A 26,346-nucleotide genomic window follows, 5' to 3' on the forward strand; every position below is an offset into this window, starting at 1 on the left:
CTACATGTTCCTTGAGAGTATGAGTTGGGCCAGTGACTGAGCGATGATTTGCCCCTTAGGAAACCTTGATCATTTTTGCCCTTAGATTCCAAGAGACATCTGGTACCTGTTCCATAAATTCTCCATTTTGCTTAAGCTAGTCTGAGTAGGCTTTTGTCACTTGCTACCAAATTATTTCTGCCTAGGACACATACCTCTTGGAAACATTTCTTTCAAATATGATTAAAAATTTCAAATGTGTTGCTTGCAAGGATAAGCTTCATTTAGTTGAACAATTTACTTTTGGGGAGCCCTTCCTTTTTCTACTCAGTGGATCAATGAACTATTATGTATGGTTATTTATGCAAAACCAGTCAGGGGTGTGTGATGTGTATGCTGATAAGGAATAGCCTGGAAATAGCCTCAGGAGGATTTCAAGAGGGAGTGGGGCTGAGGGTCAGCTGTGGGATTAGTGTCTCCGTGTCCCACACCCAAATGAGCACATAAAACAAACGTGAGATAGAGCATCTCCCTGTGACAGGATGAGTCACTTAACGACTTTCCCTTCTGCTAATGGATAGCATCTCTTTCAAGCTCCAGAGAAAAACTGACATGATTCATAAAACAGAAAAATAAGATGATATTAAACCTAATACAAGCGTTCAAACCAAATTTATAAGATATTTCGAAAGTCAAAGATCTGGCTGAAGCATTATAATAATCCAGTATATGGATGAGTTCTCCTGCAAAGGTTTATTTGATCTCCATGGATGATCAGCAATTATCCAAACAGCTCTCCTCTGTCCCTGTGGTGTGTCAGCTCACTCAATTTGGATTTCATAGAAAGTAGATGGAGGTCACTGCATGTTCAGTCACTAATCTCTCCAACACTCCGTGGCTATGGGCACTGCACACTTCGGGGAGGTAGAGGTGATCAAAATTAAAACTTGAAAGAAGCTTATGATTCTTAGTGCCAAAAAAAAAAAAAAAAAAAGCATTACATTCAATGAGCACTGTTTCAGGTAAAAATAAAACACTTAAAAGTTATTTGATAATAATGATGATAACACATAAAATGGAGTATGTGTTTATTTGGAGTTGGGGGCTGAGATGAAACTCTGTGACTTATTTCAAACTGTTTGTTCTCATAAAACCCCAGGGAATGCTCATGTGCATCACACAGATGAACAAACTAGAGCCCCACGGATGGCCTTCCTCGTCCTAGGTCCGACAGCTGACAGGGATGGAATCAGTGTACTCTTCTGTATACTGTAACGGTGTTTTGTGTCGAAGTGAAGCATGTAAGAAAGCAGCCTGTGGAACTAGTGTACCTGGATTCAGAGTCAGGCTCTGTAAGTTACTAGCTGAGTGATCTTGACTTTGTTGATTAGAACTCTTGGCGTCCGCATTTCCTATCCTGAAAAATGGCTTAAAAAACGGTACCAAATAATGAACAGTATAAAGAGCTTATAAGAGGGTCTAGTGCTGAGTAAACGCTCAAAAAATTTAGAGTCCATTCTTTCCTACAGAAATGGTATATCGGGCACCTTGTATGGATTTTGAACTCACAGGGGCAGACCATCACTTTGTGGTATGACCACTGTTAAAGAAAAAAATTATTCTGACACTTGTTAAAGGTGCTAAAAAAGACTTCATTCAGGGAGACTACTACACTGGGGCTTTGCAGTAGGGGAGAGAGGTTGGGTTCCACTCTGAATACAACAAGAGAAAGTGAGGATTTATAGCCAAGGAGCAGGGTGAAGGATGTCATCGGATGGAAAATTACTAAGAGGGCAGGGACATTCTTTGCTAAACTGACCTAACAGGATTCTTGCTGAGAGCAGGCGAGAGTGACCACGTGTCACCCGGGGGGGGTGGTAGGGGATGAGGGATTCTACCTAAATTGACTTAGCAGGATTCCTGCTAAACTTCGGCTTTTGGGGACATGCCCAAGGACAGGGCCTACTTGAAAAATACGCTCAGAAGAGCGTGGCTAGAGTTTGGTCAAAGATCATCTTCGTCACCACCCACTGGCGCGTGATCTGACAGTGCCTGCGCTTGACCACACAGCTCTCCTGTCCCCTCTCACCCCAGGGCATCCCTGCTGCTGCTGAGATGTGACATACTCCTGCACCCCAACCTACGCAACACCCCTGGAAGTGTGTATGGGGGTGCTGGAGCACCCTATGGAGCAACCCTTTGCTGAGTGAGAGACAGGATCTCAAAGATAAATTCTTCTCGCATCCCCTTGACCAGCACCCTGACTTGACATGTTCACTTGGTCTCTCTGAAGACACTGACCAGATAGAGAGCAGCTGGTTGCTCTCTGTGCCAACTTGGTTCGCACCTTCCCCATCCACTGTCATCTGTTCCCATTCTCATTCCCCCTTCCTCTCCCTCCAGCGTCCCTGGGATTGCACTTCCCAATAAAATATTAGCATATAATTATTTGCCTCAGGCTCTGTTTTCTGGAGAATCTGGGCTAAGACAGCTAGAATCATATTTCCCACAGGAGACTGGGGTTCGAAGAATAACATGTTTGAAGATCTTGTTCAATAGAAACTTAGGTGAAGCAGGATTAAGTTAGGATTGATAGGCAGACCGTGCTTGAGGCTGGCTCTGTTTAAGAAGCCTTTCGAATAGAGCCCCTCTCTTGGGCTCTTAATATTCAGAAGGTTGGGAATGTAGAGACCCTGTCCTGAACAGTCTGACTTCTAGGTAGCCAAACACACCATGAACGGCCACAGGATGATGCAGGCTCTGTCTCCACGGTAACCACCCGTCTATGCCAATGGGCTGTCTTGATGGCCACAAAGGATGATCTCCTCTGTGGTCGTCCTCTCTTTCATTCTCCTTGCTCTCTTAATCCCTCTGAATAGCTGAATACCTCCCCACTTTGTCCTAGCTTGCTGTGAACCAGGACCCAGAAAGAGAAGGGGTTATGTACACACACGTTGTGATAATGTGATACAATAAGATATAAGTATTCTGCTCTTCATTCCTGGCTCCTGGCCAGAGCCCCTCAAACCTTTGTAATTTCCTAAGCAATAAAGATGCTAGGACCATCTTTTGTTCTAATATTTGATCTCTGACTCCACTTCGTGACCCAGCACTCCTAAATCCCTTGGAATTTCCTGAGTGCATCTTTTGTTTTCACAAGGCGATTCTTGATGGGCTCTTGGATAGCTTCCGGATGGGGGCTGGTCACCAGAAACTCCAAGCCAGGCTTAGAGCCTTGGAACTTTCAGCTCCATCCCGCATCCTCTGGGGAGGGGAGCAGGCTGGAAATGGAGTTAATAATCGGTCATGCCTATGTGATGAAGCCTCCATAAAAATCCCTAAAGCACAGTGTTTGGAGAGCTTCTGGGTTGGTGAATATTCCACATGCTCAGAGGGTGGTGTAACCCCAATTCCACGGGGACAGAAGCTCCTGTGCTTGGACTCTTCTAGCCCTTGCCCTGTCTGCCTCTTCACCTGGCTATTCATCTGCATCCTTTATCACAGACTTTATTTATAACAAATTGGTAAACATAAGTGTTTCTTTGAGTTCTCTGAGCCATTATAGCAACTTATTGAACGTCAGAAAGGGGTCGTGGAACCTCTGATTTGAAGCCAAGTCGGATGGAAACACAGGTACCCTGGGGACCTACTACTTGCAATTGGCATTAGAGACAGAAGACAGCCTTGTGGGACGGAGCCCTTCAACTATGGGATTTGATGCCAACGCCAAGGAGATAGTGTCAGAATTGAATGGAACCGTAAGACACCAGATGATGCTGGAGAATTAGTTGGTGTGAGGAAAATCCCACACATCTGATGTCAGAATTATTCAGTTCGCAGAAGAATGGAGTTTTTCTTTGCACCCCCAATCTGATGCGCATGTATGTAATTATATTCCAGGACTCATTTAAACCATGAAGTATCAAAATGCGTGCACCACTTCATGTCTTTTGCCAGATTCTCTGGGATTTCAAAGTCCATTCAGATGGTATCTATAGTGTCAGTGCTGTGCTTCCCCTATGCCAGGCACGTACTAAACATTTCACAGAAGTGCTTCATTTTGAATCAAAACCTTGTGAAATAATTATTACCCTCAATTTACAAAGGAGGAAAATGAGGTTGAGAGAGATAAGGAACTTGCCAGAATCTCACAGTTAGCTGAATCAGGCTTTGGATCCAGGACTCTGCAACTTTGTAAAGCCCACAGTCACAGGCACTGAGCCCGCCCACATCCTGTTGGTTCCTATGGTCTATTCATGCCTGTGGTGTCGTCTGTGAGCACTTGTGATTCTGCCTAAGGGACTTCTCTCCCAGCACACAGCTTGGGCTGTACCAAGGAGCTGAAACGCCTAAGAGCAGCCGTCAGCTAATGATGACTTAGAGTTGGAGGAAAAATACCCAGCTCCTCGCCCCTTGGGTGGCTTAACTCTGAGGCATGTTCTACACAGTTTTCTCAAAGCCCCAGCAGGATTGAGACCCGGTTGGCCACAGCGATAGGATGCTCAGCAACACATGGGATGACTTCCTCTCTTCCCTGTCTCATTTGCCCATTCCCCTAGTGGGACCATCTCCCAAAGAAACAACTTGTCCTTAAATCCTTCTCTAAGAGTCTGTTTCGGGGAGTAGTATGTGTGTACGTGTGTGTAAGACAGCCCCCGTGGGAGAAGTGGTTCCTTATTCCAGAAGAATTTATAATATTCTTAAAGAGAAAACACACACACACACACACACACACACGCACACACACACACGAAGAGAGAGAAAAAATACCAAGACTATTTGCTGAAGGTAGAACTGTGCTGAACTGTGTATGAAAGTGTCAGGGAGGAAAAACATTTACTCTACCCTCTTAGCTTTTGTCCTTGGGGGCTTGCAAATTAAACTGACAACAGATAGATTAGCAAGGAAAAACACAGACTTAATCGCGGACAGACAGAAATTCACAGAAAAATGTGACTCGACGCAGTGTGGTTAGAATTCGAGGCTTATATACCATCTTAATAGGGAAAGAGGAGGCAGAACAGGGCACTGACTGGAGAACAAATGACTTTGCAGAAAGGCAAATGGGTCACTAGGAGAATAGATGGGAGATAGGATCATTTTGTGACAATGTCTTTTCGAGGTGGTGTGGAAACTTCTATCCCCAGTGATAAGAGTCAATCTCCTCTGGTAGCTCCTGGGGAGGGGATTTATGACAACTTTTGTGTATTTGGGGGAGACTCTGCTTTTAGGCAATAAGAAAATTCAGGAAATCAAATGCCTTCTACTCAAAATAATTTTTATGTCACTGTGGTGTATTCTGGACTTCACACGGTAGGGTGAGCCCTGATGGTACAAAGCTCAGGCAGCCACATCTTACTATGCCTGAACTTTTATTGCATGATCTCAGATTCTCTCTCTTCTGCCATCACCTCGGAGGGTACAAACAGAACCAAATCTGGGCCTCTGAACCGTTCCTTCCCTCCTCTCAGGTTCTTCCACGAAAATCATAATCTTCCAGCACACAAAGCTGGCTTTGCGCGAAAGTAGAGTTTATTGCAGCATGGGAGGGCTGGCGGGCACTGGCGTTTTACCAGTGAGATTACCTCAGAAGTTCCAGCTTCAAGTCCTTCAGTCATCTTAGCTCAGGGTGAAAAGCCTTCAATCACCAGCTGCTGATACAGCTGAGGGCTCAGGTCTGAAGGCAGGAAACAGTATATTTGGGGAATGATCTGTCATTTCATCATGTTTATTCTTCTGAGGTCTTTCTCACATGAGCTCCAAAAATACCCTTCAGGACTCTCATCAAAATGATATTGACATCACAGGTTCATGTGCCTGACTCAGGTTATACAAGGTACCCCCCCTCCCCAACTCCTAGCCCACACTGGGATGATCAACACACAAATAAATGGTCTCCTGGCTTCAACCTCTTTTTCAATTTGGGGGAAAAAACAAAAAGAGTTTATATAGTGGGTTAAATGGTGGCCCTCTAGAAAAATGTCCACCCTGAACCTGTGTACGTGACTTTCTTTGGAGAAAGGGTCCCTGAAGATATAATTCAGTTCGGAGCTCAAAATGAGATCATCCTGGATTTTCTGGGTGAGCCCTGAATTGAAGGACAATATTTTTTAAAAGACCGAAGAGAAGAAGACAGAGGAGGAGGTCATGTGAAAATGGGAGGAGAGTAGAGTGATGTGGCCACAGCCCAAGCAATGGCAGGATCTACCAGAAGCTGGGAGAGACAAGAAACGGAATCCCTCACAGGGAGTGCTGCCCTGCTGGCACGTTGATCTCAAACTTCTGGCTGCCAGGCAGTGAGTTAATAAATTTCTGTTGTTTTAAGTCACCCCTTTTGTGGGCATTGGGCATGGCAGCCACAAGAAACAAACACAAGTTGCTGAACAACTTCTGGCCCTACAGATGAGGGCTCTAACCAGTTCATCTTCATAATGATACTTTAAACTAAGGATTAACATAGCCCCATTTCATAGACAAGGAAACAGAAACAGAGTTTAAGTGACTTTCCCAAGTACACTTAGCAAGGAAATGGCAGAACTTTGCTTCAAATCCAGGACATCTGATCCCAGGGCTCGCTGCTTTAATGACTGTGTTCTCCTGTCTCTTCAAGTGGAATTACAGGCAGGATCTGCAACACACCTCCCCCCATGTAGCATGAGCTGGGACATGGTTCCTCCCTGCCCTCCCTCGATAAGCAGGACGCGTCATGTGTCTGATCTGGCTGAGCTAGTTGGACTCCAGCTCAGCAGGGTGTGAAGCAGAGAGTCACAGAGTGGTTGGTTCATTCCTGGCAGTGGACTGGTGGTGTCCCAGAGAGATGCTTCCTGTTAAATTCCATTGTGCATCTTCCTGTTGACTGACATACTGGAACTGCCTTGGTTTCTGCCCATTTTCTAATATCCAATCCTCCAGTCCCCCTGCAGTCCTTCCAGATTCCTTTTTCATTGAAGCGAGCCAGAGTTCATTTCTGTTGTTTGAAATCAAGAATCTGACTGATTCAGGGGAAAAGTGGGTACCTGGTGAAAACCAGGTAAAGTAGACACCTCAGTGCAATGGCAGCTCGCCCCGTGCCTACTTGGAGGTTAGACTGAGCACTTTGACAAATGCCTCTGCCCCAAATAAATCCATTTTGCGATGTACTAGGAGACAATGTAGATGTTGCTGAGGGTCTCAGGGAAAGTGGGAAAGAACGTTTATAGCACAGACAGAACTCTATAAGACTCCTGGGAAAGCTCCTCTGTCTTCCCTCTAGGTTTCTCTTAAGGAGTTGGCTGTCCCATCTCCCCTGACCCCTCAACATTCTGTACAGTTCCGCTCTGGCCCTCAGTTCATATTCCCCACTCGACAGACAAGAGCCCTGAATCTAGCCTTTTAAAAAGCAGTTCAATGAACATGTGTTGTTTCCTAACATCCTTAGATATTCAAGCCGTGTAGGACCCAGTTTATGGGCCTCCCCATATGTACTCAGCTTCACGATTCTAAACTTCATTCTTCAGGCAACCTGAGCCAAAACATCTCCCAATAAAAAGATATTTCCTGGGTGGCTGGCCATATGCTGTACTGGAGAAAATAAAACCTTCCTCTCAATATTCTATCACTGAAGGGCCCACACCCACATGCCAGGCCCCCTGATCTTCATCCATGCAGCAGCCCCAGTCTCCCCTGGACAAAAAGCAAATCTTTCGCATGGTCTCCATCATACCTGCTCCAGGGTCCAGGACTGACCTGACCCCTCCCACTATTTCCAGGCCCAGGAGAAGGCTCTGGCCTCTCCCACTATTTCCAGGCCCAGGAGAAGCAGCACACTTTGGGGGGTGGAATTTGACTTCCTCAGCAGCTACTTGGATGGGATAAAACAACCCAGAAACACAGTAAGTCAATGCACCATGGGACTATCACTGACCAAATGAGAGACATGGATGTGAAGGAGCCAGCAGTCAAACTCCTGTCCATTGTTCTCCTGATGGACTACTTTGAGGCCCAAGGATCCAATATCACCTCTCCGCAGTGCCCCGCGTGACCAACCTGTTAGGTCTCACTGTGAACCTGTTGCTGGTTCAGCAATTTGCAGTTTTCCCCCTCACTCTTGTGACCTGGGATTGCATCCCCCAATAAGTACTGTCAGATAACCATAGTCTCAGGCTCTATTTTCTATGGACCGTGGACTAAAATACCTCCTAAGAAAAATAGGTCTTTCTTGGGTACCCCGGCAGATTTTGTTCTGAAGAAAATAATAAATTTACCACATTATTATACCAAGGAAGGAATCCATATCTGTATGCCTGAAACCTTGAAGAAGTCTGGCAAAATGTGATGATACAAGAGAAGATTCAAAGACTGACTCAACCCAAGTGCAAAGAAACAGTGAACTTGGAAAGGAAGGCAAAGAGTCTGCAAGAATGAAGTATGATCATGACCACCATTCTTGTCATTGTCGTCGCCACCATCATCATTATCATCACGATCACCATCATCATCATGATCCTCATCACCATCACCATGAGCACTATCCCCGTCATCATCATCATCATCACCATCACCATCATCATCACCATCACCATGAGCACTATCCCCATCATCATCATCACCATCACCATCATCATCACCATCACCATGAGCACTATCCCCATCATCATCATCATCATCATCATCACCATCATCATCACCATCACCATGAGCACTATCCCCATCATCATCATCATCATCACCATCATCATCACCATCACCATGAGCACTATCCCCATCATCATCATCATCATCATCATCATCACCATCATCATCATCATCACCATGAGCACTATCCCCATCATCATCATCATCACCATCATCATCATCATCACCATCATCATCACCATCACCATGACCACTATCCCCATCATCATCACCGTCACCATGACCACGACTATCCCCATCATCATCATCATCACCATCATCATCATCATCACCATCATCATCCCCATCATCATCATCATCACCATCATCATCATCATCACCATCATCATCACCATCACCATGACCACTATCCCCATCATCATCACCGTCACCATGACCACGACTATCCCCATCAACATCATGGCTAACACTTTCTCAGAGCTTACCCTGTACTAAGCACTCTTCTGAGCACCATATGTCTGGGTTCATTTACTCTTCATGACATACCCAGGAGGCCAGTATTATTATTATCCCCAGCTAACAGAAGAAGAAACTGAGGTTTGGAGCTGTTAGTGAATTACCCAAAATCACACAAGTCGGGAGTGGCAGACTTGGGACTTGAAGCCAGGCACTTAGCATCAGAGCCCAGCCTGCTAACGCTACCACATCACATTCTCCTTCCCCTTCATCTGTGTGTCAGTGATTTAGACATGGATGAACACAATCTCTGAAAGAACCCAACCTGACTCCCCATAATTCATGAAGAGAGACTATTCTCCATAAGAATAAGAAAGCAAGCAAACAGAAATTAATATTAGTGGCAGTGGAAAGAGGACCAATCTGAAAAAATAAGCAAATGTCTTCTTATGAAAAATAAACATGTGAAAACTAGGTAATTTTCTGTTAGTATTTTGAACAGGACTCAAGGGCACATCGTATCTAGGAAATGAGGGCAGATAGTCATGAAGAAAAAACATAATTCAGTATCTGATAAAGACTGAATGGAGATGAAAATTACTGGTATCGCATTAAAAAAACAGTATGTCAAAGATATTTCAATAAAGCTGTTACACACACACACACACACAGACACACAATAGAAGCAGTGTCTTTCCTGGGTTACTACAGAAAACTAAGAACAGATAAACACGCTTAAGAACTTCTTTAAACATTCTGCAGAAAAGATTAAAATCGTAGAATGATGGGGAAAAGAAGAGAACTAAAAATAATAAATCCATAAAATCCAACACACATGTAGTAGAAGACCTAGATGGAAAGAACAGATCAGACTGTCTGGAAGTCATGAAGACCTGAATTATGGTCTTATCTCTACACCAAGACTCACCTGCAGCAGAATGGACACTGTCCTACACAATGGGGTAGGATACCAGTCAGGCTGGTGCCTTGTAAAGAATGAGTCTCAAGGTTGCACCTCTTAAACCGACCTCTAACCTGGCAAAGGGTGTAACTGAGGTCAATCCAGCAGTGGGAGTCTGTGCACTTTCAGTCTCTATTCCACTGTAGAATCAATTTATTGATCCTCTGGGAGGTCATCAGACCTCCCAGAATACTTTGTTCCTGCTCTCGAAGAAGTTCCAATCTATTGAGGGACTTGATATACACCTAAGATACCTGAAATCCTGTATAAGGAAGATGGTCCTCACAGACCTTGGAATACCCTTTTCTTGCTTCTCTCTACTTGCTTGTCTTTCTGCAAATTGACAGCTAAAAAGACTCATTTCCCCACCTGCAAGTCTCCCTCAATGGCGTCAGTACTAAATCTCTTAGATCTTGTTCTGAACAAGCCAGCTTACTTTAAATATGGTTATTTGAAAATATTAGTTTATGGCTTGTTTACAATTATACTTAAACCTATAAAGAAAATGGCCTTGGGATCAGTCAGACCTGGGTTTGAGTCCTGGCTCTGTGTGACCTTTATTAAGTGACTCAACCTCTCTGAAAGGTAGGTTTCCTCATCTGGATAATGGAAATAGTAACACAGTAGCACAGTACTTCAACTTTACTGTGCCCACCCTGTTAGAATGTGGCTGTGATTTAGTAGGGGGGTGGTGCCCGAGAGTCTGCATTTCTGACAACTCCCAGGTCCTGCTACTGCGACTCTGAAGGACAGGGGTTGGCAATCTATGGCCTTTACCCCAATTTTGTTCAGCCCACAGCTAAGGATGTTTTTCATATTTTTAAAGTGTCCTCAAACAAACAAAGAAGAATATGTGAGAGAGACATATGTGGCATGCAAAGCCAGACAGTAAAATATCTACTATCTGGTTCTTTACAGAAAAAGTGTGCTGGCTCCTTCTGCTGTAGACGCTGTTTCTGGTGCTACCCCATCCCTTGTACCCTTGGCCCACCTGAGTTAACCAGCAGCTGCAGGCAAAAGATTTTCCCAGCATGCTGACATCTTCCCACCTCAAGTACCTGGGCTCCCCCTTCTCTGCCTGAAGGCCTTTGTAGGCACCATGAGAGCTTGATCAGGGCCTGAACACCCAACTGGAGGTGGAGGAGGATTAATGCCCAGGGGTGACCATAACAAATAGAGGAGGGAGTCCGACAAATGTTTCAGAGTCCCTGTGGGTGGATTCCCAGAACACTCCCATGCGATTGAGTTCCTGTGGGCAACAGCAGGGACCTGTTCTTACAGCGTCCTTCATTGGTTTTATCCCTTCTTTATCTCACTTCTGATTTGCTGGAGCCAGCTTGTACTGGTTTATGAGAACCAAGGGCGTATCTCCTCCAAACTCTGTGTTTAGTGATGTCATCATGGCGAACTGAAATTGGCCCTGGTGGCATATTTACACCATGGAGATCACCTAGTGCTACAAATCAGGTGGTGGTTGTTTTTGTTGGAGAGCTGGTTGTTAAACATTTACCAGCACACCACTTCCTCACGTGTTCTTCCTGGCACTTCTGCCCGATTAAATGCCTGCCCCCAAGTCCTGGTCTCAGGTCAACTTTAAGTAGAACCCAAACTAAGAGAAGTACCTGCCTACTTCAGCATTTTGGCAGAAGAGAAAAACACATGGGGTCACATTTGAGAATCACAAGACGACTTGGTACATGATAGTCAATAAACCTCAGTTCCTTGCTCTCTCCTCCCGTTCCCTGAGCAAAGGGGAGACCCTCCAGTGTTTCCCGGGGCACCTGCACTGCAAGCTTTCTGTATCAATGTCATTGTCAGCTCCAGCTCACAGGGCCATCTGGTCACTCTCCTGGAGGTTCTGGAATGACTTCCTTGGCATGTGTCCACACACACACAACCACACACAATGGGCAAAAGGAGATGGGATGAAACTTTAATCGGCATCGGGAAGGAAGCATATCCACTGCAACCACATGAAACTGAAAACGTGTGGGCAAGGCAAGCATGACGGCACTGGAGTGTTCTGCCAATTCCAACTAACACGATGGAAACAATGTCCCTTTGTGTGGAGTCAGGTATGTACACCAGGGCTGGGAGGCTGGCGGCTCTTTCAGGTGCTGTGCTCTGTGGTTAGGACTCAGAGCAAGAAAAGAAAAGATGAGACCCAGAGAGGCACAAAGGAGAGAGAAAGAAAATGTAAGGTCAGAAAAGGGGTGGCTCAGAAGAAAGTGCTAGGTACCACCCAATATCCATTTCCCCTTCCTGCTTAGTAACAGACCCAATTTTGAGTACAGCGGAAGGATCACATTACCAAACTTCCCATGCAGTTGGGTGTGGCCTTCATTCTGGTCAATGAACTAAAGAGTGGAAGTTTTAAGTAGGACTTTCAGGAGGGTCCCTTAAAGGATGCTGACTCATCTGAGGCTGTTTTGTTCTCCCCTGCTTTTTCCTGGAATTTGGTTGTGACAGCCGGAGCTCCAGCAGCCATCCTGGATGGTGAGTTGACCGAGAGGATGGAAGCCAGTGCTGAGGATGATGGAGCAGAAAGATAGAAAAAATCTGGGTTCCTGATGACAAGGTTGCTAGCCCCGGATTGCTACCTCAAGATCTCTCTGCATAAGAGAGAAACTGATTTCTTTCTTGTTTTTGCCACTGATGTTTTGACGCTTTTTTTGTTATATGCAACTAACCTAAACCAAACTAATCCAGGAGGTGAAAATGAAAAAAAGCGGGTGACAGAAATAGGAAAGCAGAAGGAGAAGACGAAGACAAGACATATGGAGTATGAGTCTCAGACTGCAAAACCAGAAACATACTTTTCTTTGTTCCAGATTAACAACTTAAATGTTATCGGGAGCTCCTGTCCCACGTGGTGACAGAAATTTAATTTCTGTCACTTCAGAGCCTGCCCCTTCTTGGTACAGAATTGCCTCTAAGTCTCCCAGGCTGAGGTCTGTGTGTAGAATGAGATGCTGTCCTCTCTCCAACTCCACCCCAGCATCTGCTGACACGCCCCGTTCCACCTGGTCTCGGGTGGAGTGTCCTGCCAACCACTCTATGTCCTCCCCCGGGACTGCCAGCCCCCCATGCTCCAGCTGTGCCCCTTCCCCAAATTACTCAGGCCCGTGGCACTCTTTGGGCCCTTGACACATACCTGGATTCTCCCCAAAATGAGGTACAATCCTCTTTTCAAATCTCCTAAATCAATGCCATCTCCTCACTGCTCTCTGGGGGGTGCCATCTGAGCCTCCCTCTCTTCCCCTCTGGTTCTCATACATCCAGGCTGTAGGAACTTTTTAAGGGGCAGGGGTACAAAAAACAGAAGACAACCTCTCTCTTACTTTATATTATTCTAACTTTTTAAAAATGTATGGCTTTTGAAACACAAAATTCTCAGAATTACCAGCCTTGTCCTCCACATAAGCTTTCCCTGAGACAAAAAAAGCAGGTGGCCCCGCTGTGCAAGGTGGGGGAATGGTGGGCAGTCTTAGGAAATACTACAGAGCAGTAGCATCGGTTTCTATCTCAAAATATCCTACCACCTAGAGGAAAGGGGGAAGAGAGGCCTGGAGGAGAGCCGGACAGCCTGAGAGTCACAGGTGCAGGAGGTCTGTGTGGGGAACGAGAGTGGGATGCAGTTAAGAGCCCAGGGTGGTGCTGTCAGTAACGAGCCCCAGATCCGGGAGCTCTACAGCTCTGCTCTACTTTCCTGCCACGCCTAAACCCACAGCTGAGACTTCATCACTCTACACAGGAGGAGGCTGATCCCAAGCCCTGCTTCCAGCAGCGGGGAAAGGAGCACATTTCCAAGGATGCCCAGAGAATGAAGCGGGTCTGGGTGCCTTGAGCAAGGAGGGGGTCATGGCCACATGTCCGAGACCCTCTCTACCCAGGCAGAGGGACCCGTCTGGGGAATGTGGCCCGCTCAGAAGAGTAGCACTCCTTTATGGGTGGAATAACTCTCTCTCAACACTCAGGAGTCAAGGAAGAAAGCATCTGGCCAACATCAAACTAAGTGATGTCTGCCCACTTCAGGAATCATCCACTGCTGCTGAAACAACTGGGGAAAAGTTTGCTGAGCAAGAGCTAGTCACATAATCTCAAATTCCGGTATTCACGTGCTCTCAGAGTCTCTTCCCACAGAAGGTGTATTACATATAACGAGGAAAATGGTCATTTAAGGTGGAGAAACCTAGCAGACTCCCCCTTAATCAAAGCTAGCAAACTTCATGTCACCAGCTATGAGACAGATTGACCTTGTGTGCCTTCTGATAGCATGCACTGAGAAAAACACATCACTTCTGTGACATTTGTTCCAAAAAGGTACAACCTGAATCTAATCATAAGGAAACATCAGACAAAGCCAAATTGAGGGACTTTCTACAACATAACATAACGGGCCTGTTCTCCTGAGAAATGTCAGGGTCATGAAAGTTATGGGAACACTGAGGAACTCTTCCCAGATGAAGGGGAATGAAGGCATGGCAACCCAAAGCAATGTGGGACCTTGGATTTGATCCGAGACCAGACAGGAAAGGAGGTTTATAAAGGACAATATTGAGGCAATAAGTACATGTGAAAGGGGGCCGGATGGGATGGTGGCCTGTGTCTCAATGTTAATTTTTTGATTTTGGAAATTGTATCATCTTTTAATAAGGAGATTGTTCTTAGGAAATAAACACAAATATTTAGGGATAAAGGAACATTCTTTCTCTCTCTCTCCCTCCCCTCCTCTTCCTCTCTCCCTTCTCTTCCCCTCCCCGCTTTCCCTCCCCCTCCCTTCTCATTCCCTCCCTCTCTCTCTCTCCTCCCCGTCTCGCCCCCTCCCCCTTTCCCTTCTCCCCATTCTTCCCCCATCTCCCTTCCTCCCTCCCTCTCCTCCCCTGCTTCGCCCCCCTCCTCGCCGCCTCTCTGAAGCAAAGGTGGTAAAATCCAGCAATGGGGAATCTGGGTGAAGGATATATATATATATATATATATATATATATATGTATTATTCCTAGAGGTTTCCTATAAATCTGAAGTTGTTTCAAAATAAAAAGTTACCACCCCACCCCCAAAAGATTTGAGGAGCATGTGGACGGCGAAGGGAGGAGCCCTGAGCGCCCCCTACAGGCCAATGGACAGACCTGAAAGGGGCCTTGAAGGGCCTGAGATCTGATCCCCTCCTACATGTCTAAAGCCCTGAGACGCCCGAGATGGGCAGACACTTCGGTTTGCTGAACCCTCAGCCCACGCCTTAGCCCTGCGCCCCCTGTCTCCCTGCCTCTGATCCCAACCCTGCCACTTGGTAGCTCAGAGAACGTGGGCTACTTACTCTTTCTAACCTCCCCTTTTCTCATCTGGCAAATGAAAGGCTAGGAGGACCTCATGGGAAGGAAACCAGATAAAGTGTGTGCACAGGACTTAGCACAGGACTGGCCCGCTAAGTGCACCATCACTGTCAGCTGTTACTACTAGTGTTGTTGTTGTTATTATTTGACTCACTGACTCACTGGCCTGGATTTACAAAGAAGGAAATGGCCTTACGTAGCTGTTAGAATGCTTCCAGCTTCCAGAGAAAGAAAACACAGGGGAAAGTTGGGTTTTTTTGTTTGCTTTTTTAAGTAAAGAAAAGATATAATCTCCTGAAACAGGAAGTCTGCTTGTGAGATAGCTCCCCAGGGGCAGGGGTTCATCAGATGGCTCGATGATGTCATCAGGATGCAGGTTTTTTCCCACTAGCTGCTCTGCCAGCCTCCACCCAGCCTTGGACTGTGTCCACTCAGCATCCCAAGATCGCTTTCACAGTTTAAGCATCGTATGCAAACAAAAGACAAGACAGGAAAAGAAAGGGGCTCTGTTTTGTCTCATTCTTTAAGCATGAGAAAGAAATTCCTAGCGTCCCATCAGATGTCCCCTCATATCTCGTTGTTCAGAATAAATTTACATGTCAAATGCTGAATCCATCTTTTCAGAGGAGTATCGAATTAGCATGTATATAAGTAAGAATTACACTTGGCCAAAAGAAATGTGAAATCTCATATAACTGTGGCTACATTAGACAGAAGTTGACTTTCACATTTGGAAGCCTGGCTACTCTGCCCAGAACTCTCTGGCACCTCCAGCTTCAGGAACCCAGGCTTGTCCTCATCTTACACTTCTCAGTGCATGTTTCCACTCCAAGTTGCTTCACAGCCCAAGATGGCTGCATCAGCTCCAGTCCTCTAGTCCTCATTCCAGCATGGAGGAACGGAACAAGAGAGCAGAAAGACAAAATCCCTTTCTACAAAGGACACTTCTAGAAACTGTACACACCACATCTGCTTAATCCCACTAGGCAAAACTCAGTCACGTGGCCTTACTTAGCTGTGAAAGAATCTGAGAAAAGTCTTTACTCTGCACCGCTATGGGCCCAGCTAAACACTGGGATTTCTACTACTACAGAAAAGGATGGGGTAGGGGAATCCTCTATGGATACTGGCCACCAACAGTTTATGCCACACTATGACTCCAGCACAGCACCGAGGAGGACCCGGCCCCCTGAAGCTATGGCTGCCTCATACCTGTACAGAATCAGGGTGCTGCGAACAGGGCAAGGTGGTGAATGGGTGCTGGTGGGGCAACAGCAGGTTCCTGACACTAGTAAATGCCCATCAATCCTTACCAGGTTATCCATCAAAAGAAATGAGCAAGCCCAGCTTTAAAAAGAGAGAAGGGATTCCTTTTGGCGTTTTCAATGTACCACAGCTTCCTCCCACCTTCTCCCTCTCCTTTCTCCTCTAGAATAAAGTCTATGAAACATGCCGTAGGTGCTCTCCTTGCTCATGAGTCAGTTGCATGGCTCTTGTGTTCCGTGAGTGCTTGAATCACTTGGGAGACTCGGAGCACAGAACATTCCATCTCCACCACAGCCACTTGGGGGAGGAGGTGCTATTATCCTGAAAATCATTTGTATTGTACTCATCCACCCGCCTTGGCCAAAATGATTCATTTTTAATCCTCACCATCATTGTTCCAAGAATAGCACTGCATGTGTGTGGGAAGGGGATTCTTTACCTCTCCCAACGCTCAACAACTGTGGATGTGTTGACATGATTTCTAGAACTCAGAATGAACCGAATTATTGGGATAATAGAAGGTGAGATTCCATGATGACAAGACATCTGGAGGAGAGGGACACAACTGACTCACTCATCCAGATGTTTTACCTGTATATTTAAGTATGTTTTATCACGGCGTTTCATGAAGGATGCTCCAAAATTAGACATCTGGCTGTTCCATCTTTACAGAAGACAGTTATGATTTTTCCTCTGTCCAACATCCAATTCCTCAAATTTTGGTGACAGAATCCATATTTCCCTTCGGAAACCAGCCCTCCTGAGGCCTCAGTCCATGCAGAGACTAACACCACATTTGTCTTTAGGGAATACGTGTTACGCAGGCTGGTAATTGGAGCACTGTATTCCCTTGTCCGCTGCGACTGGTTCATAAATGGTAGAATGACCAAAGTCATCCAGTGTAGCCCATTACCAGACTTTTCTCAGAACAGCAGCACAGACAGAGGCTCTGTTTTCTGCTTGACTTGGGCTTGGGAGGATGCAAGTCTAGAGTTGCTGGGTGCCCTGATATGAAGAGAGGATACATCAAAGTAGGGAGGTTTACCAGTCTTAGTGACTCGTTGGCTTCTAGTACAACAACCATTTCCCAAACATTTGCCATGTTCGCAAAACCCTGATTTTGTACAGAGGGAAGTAGAGACAAGAGGTGTAGGGAGCTCTCGTCCCCATGGCATATGTTGAGACCCTGGCTCCACCATACTTGAAGAGAACCCATTGGAATTTTCTATTACGTAAATGAATGAACTCTTTTGCTTAAGCCAGTTGTACTTGGGTTGCTGTTACTTGCAACAAAAAAAAGAATGCTGATTAATATAGCCATCTCAGTCACTGACCTCCTCCTAGATTTGACATCTGGACACAGTCTGTTCTTCCTGAAGTGTTTTCTCCTAACCTTGAGTATTCTGTGCTGAACTTAACCATGGGCATTCTCCAAGTCTTGGGCTTTGGTCTTCTCATTTGATCTTTCTACAATTCCCTTTGAATGACTTATCTCTTTTCAGTACTTCAAATTTTACTTCTAAGCTGTTAAGTACCAAATGGTACTGGCTGTACTTTTTAAAAGTTGTGAGTAGACATCCACTCAATAAGACAAATGGATGCCAAAAACAAAGAATGCCTCAATGTATGAAATTCAGTGTTTCAAACACATGAGACTTACGATAAGATAACTTGACATCTGGATCTGATGAAATACAAATGCATCACAGCACTGCATGGTGTTAAAAAATTTATTCTGACACTTGCTAAAAGGGCAAGGAAAACTTTATTCAGGACTGTTGCCACAGGTGTCAAAACTACTGCAGTAGGGGAGAAACGAGGGCGGGGGTGTCAGTGGATGGCAAATTACTAAGAGGAGGCATCAAGAGCAGGGGGATTTTTGCTAAACTGACTTAATAAACTGACTTGCTGAAGGCAGGCCGAGGTGATCAGATATCAATGATTTATCTCTCTAAGCTGACTTACTAGCTTTCTTGCTAAAACTGGACTCGGTAGCTCAAACACAGGGCCCACAGACAAGGTCTAGTCGAAAAGAGGGCTCAGAAGAGCCTAACTCAAGTTTTCTCAAGGAGAGAGCCTTTGCCACTGGTATACCAGACCACGTGTGAATGGGGAGTCTTCAGAAAGGTGAATGAATGTAGTGGGAATTACTTTTACCAAACTGTTTCCAGTTGTTCATCTCTCGTTTATTACATTGCTTGTAACTCTAGCTTCATTTTACCCTCTTATTCTTCCACCAAGCCACTGGACCACCTATGCCCCTGGCCTCCTTCCCATCCTTTGGCCCTTTCCTACCTGAGGCCTGTGCATGTGCAGCTCTTTCGGCCTGGAACTCTGTCTCAGTTATTTCATTCCTGATCATCCTTTGGGTCTCTCCTTACATGTGAATTGGTTTCCTGGGGGTAAGCGAAGAAGGGGCTTCCCTGACATCTCTGCCTAGTGCACCTCACAGTCACATCATTGGGGAGCATCAGGTAAACTCTCCATCATCCAACTCATCACAGCTGCAGTTTGCATTATTTGTGTGAATATTTGAATAACGTGTCTCTTCCGTTACACTGTAGATTCTAGAAGGGCAGAGATGGGGCCTGTTTTTGCTCACCCTTGAATCTCAGTGCCTGACAGAGTCTTTGGCCCACATCAGACACTTCATATATACTTACAGAATCAACTAGAACTGAGAGGAGAAAGGAGGTGGACGGAAGGAGGTGGAATGGCCACTGCCCATAACCGACTGCCTGGACCACCTCTGAAGCCCCCGATTCAGAGAGGAGGGCGAAGAAAGAACTGATGTCACTGAACTGCTCAGAAAGACTTCATGAGAGCTGGGCCCAGGCAGAGCTGCCTTAGGCCCTGGTGACTCCCCAGATGCAGACCCAATGACAGTCTTGGCCGGCCCCACTGGGAGACCTGGAGCTGGAATGGCGCTTCAGAATCGTCCAGCACTGGGCCAAGAAGGTCAGGCCCTTGGACTCCCATGTCTGTCAGTCAGTGGATGCAGGCTGTACCAGGAAGGGGCATGACCTTGGCAAGATGGCACTGCCAGCGGCTGGGTAGCTAGTCCTTCTTTGAATGAGATCTGGGAGGTGTATATCACAGTGGCCCCGTGTAGGGTGATCTCTTGTGCCTCCAGGTTCTGAAATCTGCCCCCTCACTGCCTCACCCTTTCAGGCTTAGAGGTGATGGCAACCCCTCAGTTACCAGCTCAACCATCCTTCACTCCCATGCTGCACCACACCTGTTGCATCCCTCCCGCCCACAGCTTTACAAAAAGGCCCCTGATTAAACTCTCCTCCAGCTTCCACTTTGGGGGTGCCCTCTGCTTCCTGCTGCAGCCTCCTCCTCTGATGTGACCCTAGGCTCCCCTGAGCAGTGGGTGGGGAAGGTCACACAACCAATGTGGACAAGGGCCATCTTTATTCAGGCCTATGGTGTCAAGGCTACTGCAATAGGGGAGAGAGATCAGCCTCAGCTCCACTCCAAATACAGTGAGACAGCTGGGGATTTACAGCCCAGGAGCAGAGTCAACAAGACATTTACACTGGGGAGTTCCACTCACGAGTGAGACCAGCAATGCATACCTCCCCAGCTTCCTTTGTGCCAGGAAAGTTCATCATCCTGGAATGATGTCACCCTCTGTCTCACCCAAGGAATGCTCACCCCTCCTTTAAGGTCCATCCAGGTCCTGCCTTTAGGAAAAACTCTGACTCTGAATCTCACCTTCCATAACTGACCTTACCTTCCTATGGACTCCCATAGGATTTATTGCCTAAACTTCTGGAAGAGATTTATCTTATCTTTTCTCTGTATTATAACTTTATTGTTCGACGCTTGCTCTTTTTCCTATTTCTTCATGGGTGCGCATATCACAGCCTCAGTTAGAATGCAACATGAGGGCACATCTGTGTATTTACCCTTCACCGTTCCTAGCACAGTGCCTTGCACATGTGCTCGTTTTGATGAGCAAATTAATGAATGAATGACTATAAAGTTTGGAAGCTAAAACGTCTCTCTGGATAACTCGCTGACTTTTCTACCCCTCAATCTTTTGGCTCTTTTGAACTCAGTTCTACTTGGAAGCCAGAAACAAATTAGCATTCACCATCAATATATGCCTTGCTTTATCCGTGAATCTGTCCCCTGTGTAGGAAATGATACATGGTACTTCTCTCTTGCATTCTAACTCAGAGGGCCTGTAACATGAGCTGGAAATATGAGGCAATTAACTGTATAATTCAGACAAAATCGCCTGGAAATGTACTTCGTGAGTAGGTACACAGCCCCGTTATGGAAGACTTGAAAAATACATTCGTGATAGATATGGAACCATTTATTAGCGGAAGCGTGGGATGTGCCGGGAACACTTCTAATCTGTTAAAGTCAGCATCTTACAGGGAAGCAGGCTTGACGACACAATCTCCTGTGTTGCCACCACTGGGGAAAGAATCGGGGACTGAGACGAAAGGGCTCTGGTTTGTGCAGGGATGGTTTGTATTCTCCCTGCCGGTTAGGGTTCTGGGGTGGCCAGTGACAGAGACTGAGTCACAGAATCCGGCCAAAGTAAGGAAGAATAAAGAACTGATCGGAAGCTACGGTACAGCCCTCGAGATTGAAGGGAGAACCAGAAAATGGGGCTGTGGAAAAAAACCAGAAGCAGGGAAGCCCTAGGTTTCTGTGTAACAGGAACTCACAGGAGGACATTTTCACGTGGGCATCCCAATGGGACCTACTGCCCTCCCTCCTCCAGCAGGTGCCGCCGTCAGGATGAATCAGCTCCAGCTGCTTTCTCCCTATGTTGCTTCCCCACTGCCACGGGCCTGACAATGGGCTTCTACTGTATACGGATTTGCATTTGATTTTGATGGATCTTTTCAGTACTCACTCATTCATTTAACGAGTATTTCTTGAAGACTCTACAAACCTTGTGACAGGAGTTATGGAAGACTCCAGAGTAAAGTCATTATAGGTTCTACCCTCTAAGGGACATACAGGAGGATAAGTGTTCAAATATTTATAAGACGGGACAAAAAGCTGTGCATCCAACAGGAGCTCTTCAGGACAAGGGAGAGAAACCAGTCTCAAATAATCTTCGAGAAGGAGGAGAGGTACTGGTCCATATAAAGGGAAGTCCAGGGACAGGGCTAGCTGAGACATGGCTAGATGCAGAGGCCAGACAGTGGGGTCAGGACTCAGTCCCTCTCCGTCTCTGCTCTGCTTGATCTGTGCTGGCTCCATTCTCAGGAAAGGTCTCTGCAGCAGATCCTACGGGTACCCCACGCACAACTCTCCCGCACTTAGCGTTCCCGTGTACACACCGATGGTGCCCAGTGGCAGCTCCTGTGATGCTCAGCCTGGGGGCTTTCTCTGGCCACGGGAACTGGTTCAGGCTGCGGCAGGCAGGCAAACGTGCCAGGGAGTCAACAGCCCCAGGAGCAGCCGTCAGCCAATGAAGGACAGATTTAGTAGATTCAAAAATGGTGGGTTCTTTGGGTGGGACAACTCTGGGGTATACTTTTCTCCGGGTGTTTCCAACAGGGCTAAGCCCCAGGTGCTCAGAGTAGCAACCTGCTCACGAATGCTCTCTACTTTGGCTTCCTTGGCTTTCCTGTCTCATTTCCTTACTCTCTTACCGTGCCTTCTGGGATCACCTCTGAAATAAACCTCATGCACATACACCTTTGCCTCAGAGTCTTCCTCTTGAGGACTCCAGCCTAAGATACCCTGGCTATATGGTGGCAAGATGGCTGCAAACAGTTGTAGGCTTGCACCCTGCCACTGTCTGACCCAGTAGAGAGAGAACTTTCTTCCAAACACTTCTATTTAAAAACCTACGCCTGACTCTCATGGTACAGGATTGGCCACATTTCCGTCCCTGGCTTGAAATATACCCATTGGCCAGGTCTGGCCACCTACACACCGTGAAGCTGAGAAGCTAGACCTGATTCCATTCAATCCTCATGGTCTGGGGGAGGAAGAGGGATGGATCCCTTATGAATAATCATGATGCTACTACCGGGTCAGTGCTGAAGGGATCGTTAGCAGGTCAGATCACTAAGAGTCCATTGGCATGTGGGCCCCCAAACAGGGACAAACACAGTTCAGAGAAACATGATATAGGTTCTAAACTTGGTGGGGAGAGTTGCAGGAGATTAAGGCTGAAGGAAACTGAAATATCATCTTCTGAGTTTCCCAAACTGGCTCCACCCCTTGGTAATTTTCTTCCTTGATAAGTTTCTTCTTCTTAATAACCCTGTGTTTTGTGTATTGAAATACCATGTCATTCAAACAAAACAGCATGCATTCAGTAGTAATTAATTCATCCTCACATTTTAAAAATTAATAAACGGCATTATTGAGTTCATGTTCTTAATAATAGGAAAACATATCACTTTCAATGGTTCTTGGAAATACTAAAAAGGGTTTCTACTCCTTTCTGTCGTTTTTAGTCCCTAGGAGCTGGAAGACCCCTTCATTTGGTGGCTGAGGACCTCCTGCCTTTATGGAATTCCAAAAGGAGAATGGATAGCAAATCAGTCCACTTCATTTATATTAAATAGTCTTCACTGCTTGGTGAATTATCCTTCAGGTCACATTTTGCAAGAAAATCCCCATGCTTCATTATCATAGCATTTATGTATTAGAAGGGATCTTTGGGAGATTATGTAATTCAACTTCTAGCTAAAAAACTTGACATGAAGTGATGAACCCAGGTTCTAACATTCACCCATGAGCCCAGACTATTGAGCACATTTATGTGCGAAGCTGAGCTCCAGAATCTCAAGGAAATAATGGAGAAGGTTTCTACCAACTCAGAGGGGCAAACAAAAATTTTTTTTCAAAATCGCTGGTTTCTCCTGCAATATATAAAGAGCTGGAAAGTTGTCCTTTTCATCCTTACAACAAGAAAGAGTCGAAACAAAATGAAAGTAAGCAATTCTAAGATCCATTGGAGAACTGAGATCACAAGGCAAATGGCTGCCTGGAAAACTGGAGAGACAGACAGGTGGATACAGAGAATCACAGCTTCCTGAGGGCAGAAAGCCCTGGACTGGAGCCAGTACAGGTAGGAACACCTTATACTATAAATGATGAGTTGCTGGAGGCTCAGCATGGACTAGCTTGGGACTTAGAAATTCCAGTGGCCTCCCCACACTAGTGTGAGCTTTATCTCCAAGAGCCCCGCCAGGTTCTCACAGTGAAAGTAGGAGAAAAATCCCCCATTCTTCCCACAGGGAAAAGGGAAAAGGTACCATCTGGAAAAACCGACAGTGCTAAGTGCTATGGAGGAAATAATATAAATGCTGAAGGAGTCCTGAATGAGGAACCAGATTGAGGGAGCGGCAGAGACAAAGGCTGTGGGTGGAAAAGCACTCTGCCTGTCCTAGGAACTGAGCGGAGGCCAGTGTCTGCAACGAGGTGAGGGTCGGATGATGGAGTTAATGTGGCTGTAGGAAGGCGGGGTCAGATCACTCGAGGGCATGGAAAGGTGTTTGGTCCTCATGATTCCAACAAGCTGCATTCTTTTTATAGAAGCTTAATAGCAGATGAGCCGGGACATGAGTCCAGGCCTCTCCGCTTTCAATATAGTGTCTGCATCCTACTGCCCTAACACATAAATGACTCATTCTAGGACGTACGGTCTGGGGAAAATATATTCAGAAGCAGGCCAGCTTTTCAGCAGCCTCAAACCATGGCATCTCCTACCAGGGCAGAGAAGTAGCGAAACAACCTTGCACAGTGTGTAGCCAGGGCAGAGACTAACTATAAGCAGACCTCGTTTTATTGCACTTTGCAGACAGGGCATTTTTTACAAGTTGAAGGTTGGTGGCAACCCTGTGTCGTTCAAGTCTATCAGTGCCATTTTTCCAACAGTGTTTACTCACTTTGTGTCTCTGTGTCATATATTGGTAATTCTCACAGTATTTCAAACTTTTCATTATTATTATATTTGTTACGGGGATCTGTGATCATTCATGCGACTATTGCAAAAAGATTACAACTCACTGAAGGCTCAGGTGGTGGTTAGTATTTTTTTTAGCAATAAAGCATCTTAAATTAAGATATGTACATTCCTTTTTAGACATAATGCCATTGCACACTTAATATACTACATTATAGAATGAATGTAACTTTTATATGCATTGGGAAACCAAAAATTGGTGTGATTCGCTTGACTGTGATATTTGCCTTATTGTGGTGGTCTGGAACCAAACCCGCAGTATCCCTGAGGTCTGCCTGTATATTCAAATTCTGGGTCTGACGCTGACCAGCGTTGTAGTCTGGGACAGGTTACTCTACTTTTCTGGGTCCCTGTTTCCTCTTCTAGGAAAAGGAGATAATAAAATACCTCTAGATAGGGTTGTTGAGACCATTACATTAAATGAGATAAAGATTGATTTTTGCCCAAACCTGTTCAATCCCTAGTTTTCCATCTCCATAAATGGTACCACCTCCCATCTAGGGTAGTGGCTTATGACAAAAACTCTGAGAGTCATCCCTGATTTTTTTCCTTTCCTTGGATCACAGATCCATCAATAAGCCCAGATGATTCTGTTTCTGAAATACATCCCGAATGTGTGCGCTTAGGTTTCTCTCAATTGCCATCATCTTAGATGAAGACACTATCCTATCTTCCCTGGCCTACTGCAATGGCACCCTCCCTGGGCTCCCTGCCTTCTTCCTCTTGCTTCCTACAATCCATTCTTCACAAAAGAGACATTCATCATTGCTCAATGTAATTTGATTATGTGTTACTCCTTAGAGTAAACCCATCCAATAGCTTCGCAGGGCATTTAGGATAAAACCCACAGCCCATGCCTCTCTGATCTTGCCCCAGCCTGTTTCTCCAGTCTCACCCCCCTCTCCGCCATGCCCAGAGAGATGGAGAAGCGCAGGGTACTCTATTCTCAGCCTTCTGTAACAGCCCAGCCATGGATGTACATGGTAGAGTGAACTTGCCCATCCCTGGACTAGGGGCTTGGAAATTAGCTTTGGCCAGTGGCATGTGAGTGGTTACGATGTGGGCAGAGCCCTGAAATCTTGTGTGCAGTTCGGCGCAGCCTTTTATGCTTCCATGATCCGCCAAGAGAAGGACGTGCCCCAGGTAACCGCTTGTCCAAGGAGAGAGAGGGAAGATGTGCAGCACATCTGAGTCCAACCTCTAGTCTGGAGCCACGCCCGGGTTAGCAGTGGCCAGAAGCAGAGCCATCCCAGAAGACCCCAGGACTGTGGCAACAAAAATTAGTGCCCACTGTTCTAAGCCACCGAGTTTTGTGGCGGCATTGTACCATTAGTGCAGCAAGAGCTAATTAATACACTCAGGCCCTCACTTTTCTTTTTGTTACCTGCAATTCTCTTGCTCTTCCCTCTGTGTGAAGCTATTCTCTTCGTCTGGAACAGAGTTTCTCAACCTGGCACTACTGACATTCGGAGCTGGATATTTGCTCTGGGGGCTGGCCTGTGCATTGTAGGATGCTGAGCAGTATCCCTAACCTGTACCCACTAGATGCCTGTAGCTACCCCTCCTGGTCCCCAGTTGTGACAGCCAAAAATGTCTCCAGGCATTGCCTAATGCCCCTGGGGACAGAATCACCCCTGGTTGAAAACCACTGGTTCTAGAACATATGCCCCGACATCTTCCCAGACACAGCTCCTTCTAATCGTTTAGGTCCCGCCTCTGACGTCCACACCTGATCATCCATCATCTTCCTCATTTCTCTCTGCACTTGCTTTTCCGCC

General features: G+C 46.0%; 1 protein-coding gene across 3 annotated transcripts in view; it reads right to left on the reverse strand.

The window, feature by feature from the left end:
• Nucleotides 1-26,346, reverse strand: part of PROK2 (prokineticin 2) — a 410,257-nt gene that overhangs the window by 198,641 nt on the left and 185,270 nt on the right. The gene's annotated exons all lie outside the window — the stretch shown is intronic.

The sequence above is a fragment of the Eubalaena glacialis genome, chromosome 7 (genome assembly GCF_028564815.1).
Source record: "Eubalaena glacialis isolate mEubGla1 chromosome 7, mEubGla1.1.hap2.+ XY, whole genome shotgun sequence".
In the NCBI taxonomy this organism is placed as follows: domain Eukaryota; kingdom Metazoa; phylum Chordata; class Mammalia; order Artiodactyla; family Balaenidae; genus Eubalaena; species Eubalaena glacialis.